The following is a 7,731-nucleotide window of genomic DNA, read 5'->3' as shown; positions in this document are numbered from 1 at the left end:
TTAAGTTGAACTAACGCTGCCCTCTCCCATGTTCCCATGTTCCCCTGTATCCCCCTGTAAGCTTCAATAGCAGGCAGAGCGGACGGCAGCAGTAACGTCACTCACTGACGTCGAGCGCCTGCTCCGCCCCCTTTATGAATGAAGCAGGCGGAGCAGACGCGCGACGTGAGTGACGTTACTGGTGCCGTCCGCTCTGCCTGCTATGGAAGCTTAAGTAAGTGCTGTGGGGATACAGAGGAACATGGGAGAGGGCAGCGTTAGTTCAACTTAATAACAGGATAAGGATTCACGTTTATAAATACTTCGGTGAGCAGAGGGCTGGTGTATTGGGGGACACTTATGAGGGGGATCTGTGGATGACATATAGCAGTGTCATCCACAGATCCCCCATAACAGTGCCATCCACAGATCCCCCATAACAGCACCATCCACAGATCCCCCATAACAGCGCCATCCACAGATCCCCCATAACAGTGCCATCCAAAGATCCCCCATAACAGTGCCATCCACAGATCCCCCATAACAGCACCATCCACAGATCCCCCATAACAGCGCCATCCACAGATCCCCCATAACAGTGCCATCCACAGATCCTCCATAACAGTGCCATCCAAAGATCCCCCATAACAGTGCCATCCACAGATCCCCCATAACAGCACCATCCACAGATCCCCATAACAGTGCCATCCACAGATCCCCCATAACAGTGCCATCCACAGATCCCCCATAACAGCACCATCCACAGATCCCCCATAACAGTGCCATCCACAGATCCCCCATAACAGTGCCATCCACAGGTCCCCCATAACAGTGCCATCCACAGATCCCCCACATGACAGTGCGTCATCCACAGATCCCCCATAATAGTGTCATGCACAGACCACCATTAATTCAAAGCCCACCAAAAGCACAACTTTTGGTTAAAAATATTTTTTTCTTATTTTCCTCCTCAAAAACCTAGGTGCGTCTTATAGTGAAGTTTAATATTTGTATATATATATATATATAGGTCTCACTTGTGTTATTGGGCAACGGGATGTTGGGGGTCAGCAGTCATGGAACAACAATGTTGTTCTATGAAAATGTACGATTTTTTATTTTTTTTTTATGCGGCCCACATAAACTTAAATTTAGTTTTTTTGGCCCATGTTAGCCTTTGAGTTTGACATGCTTGCTCTAGCGTATCAATTCAAACTTACTTTTATGAGGAAGCCTAGAATTTTTTTCCCATCTTGGAGAACCCCCTAGTCCTACTCATTGTGGGTGGTGGTGGTCATGCTGGGAATCTTCAGCCAGGCCTATGTGCTTGCTGAGATTTGTGTGGCTCTGCTGCTCCCTGGAGCGCCCCGTGCTGCTGTGCTCCATGACTGTGAGGCTGTGGTCAAGCTGCAGTTACTATTTCGGAGAGGCATTTTCCACCTCTAAAAGGGTCTGTCCCACACTTAAAGCAACCCTAGTGTCCCTTTTACTACAACTCATTTTCTCGGTATATTGCAGCAATGGGGGATCTGTGGATGACACACTGTTATGGGGGACCTGTGGATGACAACACTGTTATGGGGGACCTGTGGATGACAACACTGTTATGGGGGATCTGTGGATGACAACACTGTTATGGGGGATCTGTGGACAACATTGTTATGGTGGATCTGTGGATGATACTGTTACGGGGGGATCTGTGGATGACACACTGTTATGGGGGATCTGTGGATGACACACTGTTATGGGGGATCTGTGGATGACACACTGTTATGGGGGATCTGTGGATGACACACTGTTATGGGGGATCTGTGGATGACACACTTATGGGGGATCTGTGGATGACACACTGTTATGGGGGATCTGTGGATGACACACTGTTATGGGGGATCTGTGGATGACACACTGTTATGGGGGATCTGTGGATGACACACTGTTATGGGGGATCTGTGGATGACACACTGTTATGGGGGATCTGTGGATGACGTACTGTTATGGGGGATCTGTGGATGACGTACTGTTATGGGGGATCTGTGGATGACGTACTGTTATGGGGGATCTGTGGATGACGTACTGTTATGGGGGATCTGTGGATGACGTACTGTTATGGGGGATCTGTGGATGACGTACTGTTATGGGGGATCTGTGGATGACGTACTGTTATGGGGGATCTGTGGATGACACACTGTATGGGGGATCTGTGGATGACACACTGTTATGGGGGATCTGTGGATGACACACTGTATGGGGGATCTGTGGATGACACACTTATGGGGGATCTGTGGATGACACACTGTTATAGGGGACCTGTGGATGACGTACTGTTATAGGGGACCTGTGGATGACACACTGTTATAGGGGACCTGTGGATGACACACTGTTATAGGGGACCTGTGGATGACACACTGTATGGGGGATCTGTGGATGACACACTGTATGGGGGATCTGTGGATGACACACTGTATGGGGGATCTGTGGATGACACACTTATGGGGGATCTGTGGATGACGTACTGTTATGGGGGATCTGTGGATGACGTACTGTTATGGGGGATCTGTGGATGACGTACTGTTATGGGGGATCTGTGGATGACGTACTGTTATGGGGGATCTGTGGATGACACACTGTATGGGGGAATCTGTGGATGACACACTGTTATGGGGGATCTGTGGATGACACACTGTATGGGGGATCTGTGGATGACACACTTATGGGGGATCTGTGGATGACACACTGTTATAGGGGACCTGTGGATGACGTACTGTTATAGGGGACCTGTGGATGACGTACTGTTATAGGGGACCTGTGGATGACACACTGTTATAGGGGACCTGTGGATGACACACTGTTATAGGGGACCTGTGGATGACACACTGTATGGGGGATCTGTGGATGACACACTGTATGGGGGATCTGTGGATGACACACTGTATGGGGGATCTGTGGATGACACACTTATGGGGGATCTGTGGATGACACACTTATGGGGGATCTGTGGATGACACACTGAAAAAAGATTTAAGATAAGGGAAAAGAAGGATGGAACAGCTGTGATTGAAGAAAACCATTCATCAATATAGAAGAATGTTGACCTTGGGGGTGTTTTTTATTTTTCTTTATGTAATGTTTCTTTCAATGTTGGTGGTTTATTAATTTGGTTTGCAATCACTCATTGGATAATTTATCACTGTATTTTTTAATCACTATATTTTTGTATATTTTTTTAATCAGGTTTACTATTTATTATTTATCAGTGTATTTTGTGTATGAATTCATGTGTGTTTTGTGCTTTAATCTAGATCATGCACATGGAAAATTGTATTATTGCACTAACAGTGAATTATTAATGGGTATTAAAGGAGTTCAGTATAGCACGTTCAGCACTTTAACACTATCAATGCACTATAGAAGGTATAAACCCCTTTCACAGAGATATATATTTATTGGTTTTTCTTTTTATAATGGACTTGAGGAGGATATATCCAGTTTTAATAACGGTCTTCTTTTTTAGAAGTTCTTTCCCAATATGTTAATAAATAAGACTATGTGCCCATAGGGAGTCCCGTAGCCACAGCACTAAGGCCAGTCTTCACGGAGATGAGACGCCAACGTCGTTAACCTACGTCACCTTGGTGCGGGAGGTTGCCCTTCTTGGCGTCATTCTCAGGGGAAGGGTGGAAGTAGCATATACGTGCTGACTGCAGTGCATCCCACAGATGCTGGAGCGAGCGCGAGGGAGGATCCGTAAAGTGGAGATGACAATCAAGGTGGTTCCACAGATGCTTAATTGGGTTCAAGTCTGGGGAATAATGGGGCCAAGGTAATACTTGGAAGTCCTGGCTATGTTCTTCCAACCAATGTCGGACATTTCTAGCCGTGTGACATGTCTCATTGTTCTGCTCAAAGATCCCATCCGCCCCAGGGGAGACAATCAGCATGTATGGGTGTACATGATCTGCAAGGATGGATTCAGACCCAAATCAGTTGGGAGTGCCTTCCAACATGGATGAGAGGGCCCAGAGAATGCCAGGAAAATATCCCCCAGACCATAACGCTGCCACCACCACCAGCTTGTGTCCTTCCAGCAATGGTTGCAGGGGGTCTGTTTTCTGTTTCACACCTGACACAGCAACGTCCATTCATTTCAAGAAGCAGAAAACAGGACTCTTTGGAGATGGCAACCCTTTGCCAATCAGTGGAGGTCTAAATCCAATACTGCCATGTAAATTGGAGCCTTTTCTGCCGAGGCACCTTCGTCACCAGCTCAGCACACCTTATATACCGACTGAGCCAGCTTAGCACACCTTATATACCGACCGAGCCAGCTCACCACACCTTATATACCGACCGAGCCAGCTCACCACACCTTATATACCCACCGAGCCAGCTCAGCACACCTTATATACCCACCGAGCCAGCTCACCACACCTTATATACCCACCGAGCCAGCTCACCACACCTTATATACCCACCGAGCCAGCTCAGCACACCTTATATACCCACCGAGCCAGCTCAGCACACCTTATATACCGACCGAGCCAGCTCACCACACCTTATATACCCACCGAGCCAGCTCAGCACACCTTATATACCCACCGAGCCAGCTCAGCACACCTTATATACCCACCGAGCCAGCTCAGCACACCTTATATACCCACCGAGCCAGCTCAGCACACCTTATATACCCACCGAGCCAGCTCAGCACACCTTATATACCCACCGAGCCAGCTCAGCACACCTTATATACCCACCGAGCCAGCTCAGCACACCTTATATACCCACCGAGCCAAATCAGCACACCTTATATACCCACCGAGCCAGCTCAGCACATGGGACGTCCTTCATGAGCTATGCGCTGCCAACATTGAAATTACGAAGTGGTCAGAATAATGGGACTCGAATGAGTCTATTGTATCCTTTGGCATGCTTACAAGTATACAGTTACAGCACTGCAAACTTTATCCTTATAAACCTAAACTGTATACACTAGATACACATTAAAAGGGTTTTCCATGATTTTGACGACCCTCAGGATAGGTCATCAGTATCAGAAGAGTGGTGGTCCGATACCTGTCATCCCCGCCAATCAGTTGTTACAAGAGGCCATGACGCTTTGGTGAGCCCCGCAGTCTCCGCTTACCAAGCACAGCGCCATCCATTGGATAGTGGCCATGCGAGTTACTGCAGCTCAGCCTCATTCACTTGAATGGGACAGAGCTGTACATAGGCCATGTGACCAATGAATATGACATCATTGGCCTTGGAAGAGACCGTGGCACTCTTCAAACAGCTGATCAAACCCCCGCCTATCTGATATTGATGTTCTATCCAGAGGATAGTTCATTAATATAAAAATCTTGGAAAACCTCTTTAAATAAAATAAAAAAAGAGAACATAAATCATATTGATACCTACCAGCTTTCTGGCTGATGTAATGTATACACACCTGTCAAGCTTCCCCCTCTCCCGGGCTTCCTGTTGAGTGTGTGAGGTCATGCATTAAAGATCTTATTGTAGCAGATTGGGGGGAACCTCAGACATACGGTAGTTGTGTGTGCACTATGGATTAACCCCTTCAACCACTGTAACATACCGGTGAGCCTGCTCCATATACGGTGGGTGCTGGCTGTATCATACAGCAGACACCCATCCGCAATGACTGGTCTAGTGCCCTAGAGCAGGGACTACTTTGACAGTTGCCTATATCCCCTATGCAAAGTTAAAACTTCTTACTTTATTTCTCTTAAAAGGGGGTCAACGTACAGTATACTGTTTAATACTGTGTACCTGCATTTTATATCTTGTGATAAATATCCTGTTTATTATCACTGTATTTACATGGCTATGTGGAAAGGGTTAATGAATACTGAGAGACTGTTAGAACTTTGATTGAGAAGCTGGTAATTTTCCACAGCTGCCACAGGGTTCAAAGAATACCATGTTTTGGAGGGAAAAAAAACAGACTTGTTTACCACCAACAGCAGACAGCCTGACCTTTTAAATGTCTGGTTTTAGCCATGTTGTTATGTCTGGAAACTTGTTTTTGTCTGGAAAACCTGCTGTGTCATTACCATTGAGTATCATTGAAGCTTTAATGTAAGTCTATACCAGACGGGAGCTGAAACAACGTATCCGTTTGTGCCGAGTTTCTCCACTCCACCCCTCCCACTAGAAGGTTCTAGTCCTAGCATAAACTGGATATGAGGAGAGCAGTCAGAGCCCCTAGTGTGCTGCAGTTAGGGACCAGTGCTTGGAAAAGGAAACTCTGCCAGACTAAGGAGTGACCAGAAGAAGACGCTGAGACGGGTATACGCTGCCACAGACCCTGGATCACCAGCCTTGGACCAGGGTATCAGCCTTCTGAGAGAGACATAGAGGGACAGCTAGCTCAGGCCTTTCCTCAGCATCAAACCTTTCTTCTGCCAGGGAGGAGACTGGAGAAGCCAGCCCAATGCCTCGCCTGTATTTGTACCTGAATTCCTCCAATAAAGAAGCACCCTGGTTACTGCAGACCCTGACTCTCTGGACTTATCTCCCATTGGGGTGCACCACGCCTTACCAACCCTTCAGGAGAGCAGCAACACGTGGTGACACCTCAACGGTGTCCGGGAGACCCAGCGCCACCCCAAACCTGGCCACTGCACTGGGTACAGCGATCCTGCCAAACCCCATCAATTAACCCCTCAGATGCCGCAATCAACACCAATCGTGGCAGCTGTGAGGCAAGGCAGAGGGATGCGGCTTCCTCTGCCTTCCTATGGAAGAGCCCGCAGTGAAATCGTAAGGCTCCGATCGGTTACCATGGCAGCCTGGACACTTCTGAAGCTTTCCAGGCTGCCATGGTAACCTCCCTGCTGTGCACGGGGCACAGCTCAGCAGGGAGCGTGTGAAACTCCTATTCACCCTAACAGATCTCTATTATGGTGACTAAGACAAGTGATCAAAAGACCCCAAGTTCTAGCCCCCCAAGAGGGGGGGGTGGGGGTTAAAGGTTATTACTATAAAAGTAAAAAAAAAAAAAGTTAACAAAAAAATTCATTGAATATTAACATTTTAAATCACCCCCCTTTCCCAATTTTAAATTTAAAAATATATTAATAAAAAAAGTAAACGTATCAGGTATCGCCAAGTCCGAAAATGTCTGAACTATTTAAAAACAATTTCTGTGCGGTAATGGAAAAAAAATATGAAAACCACACATTTCACCATTTTTTTGTTAACTTTTGTCACCCCAAAAATTGAATAACAGTGATAAAATAAAAAAAAGTTGTACATACCACAAAAATGGTACCAATAAAAACTAAAGTTCATTCCGCAAAAAACAAGCCCTCATTCAGCTCTCTAGACAGAAATCTAAAAAGTCAGAAAATGGCGATGCAAAGAATTTATTTTTCAAAGGTTTTTTCTTTAAGTAGTAAAACAAAAAAAACCTATAGAAGTTTGGTATCACCGTATTCATATTCAGCAGTAGAATAAGGATGTTGTGTCATTTTTAGCACACAGTGAACGCCATAATGGAAAAACCTTGGAGGAATAGCGGTATTTTTTTTTTCAATTACATTTTTTCCCATTTTCCAATAACAGACATGGTAAATAAAATGCTGCCCTTAAAAAAATTCCCCTTGTCCCGCAAAAAATAAGCCCTTATATTGGCTATATGAACGGAAAATTAAAAAAGTTATGGCTACTGAAACATGGGGAGAAAAATACGAAACCAAAAATGGGCCCTTTTTTTTGTGTTATTTATTTTCA

The sequence above is a fragment of the Bufo bufo genome, chromosome 2, assembly GCF_905171765.1.
Source record: "Bufo bufo chromosome 2, aBufBuf1.1, whole genome shotgun sequence".
NCBI lineage: Eukaryota > Metazoa > Chordata > Amphibia > Anura > Bufonidae > Bufo > Bufo bufo.
The sequence above is the reverse complement of the archived record's forward strand: the minus strand, read 5'-3'. Positions refer to the sequence as shown.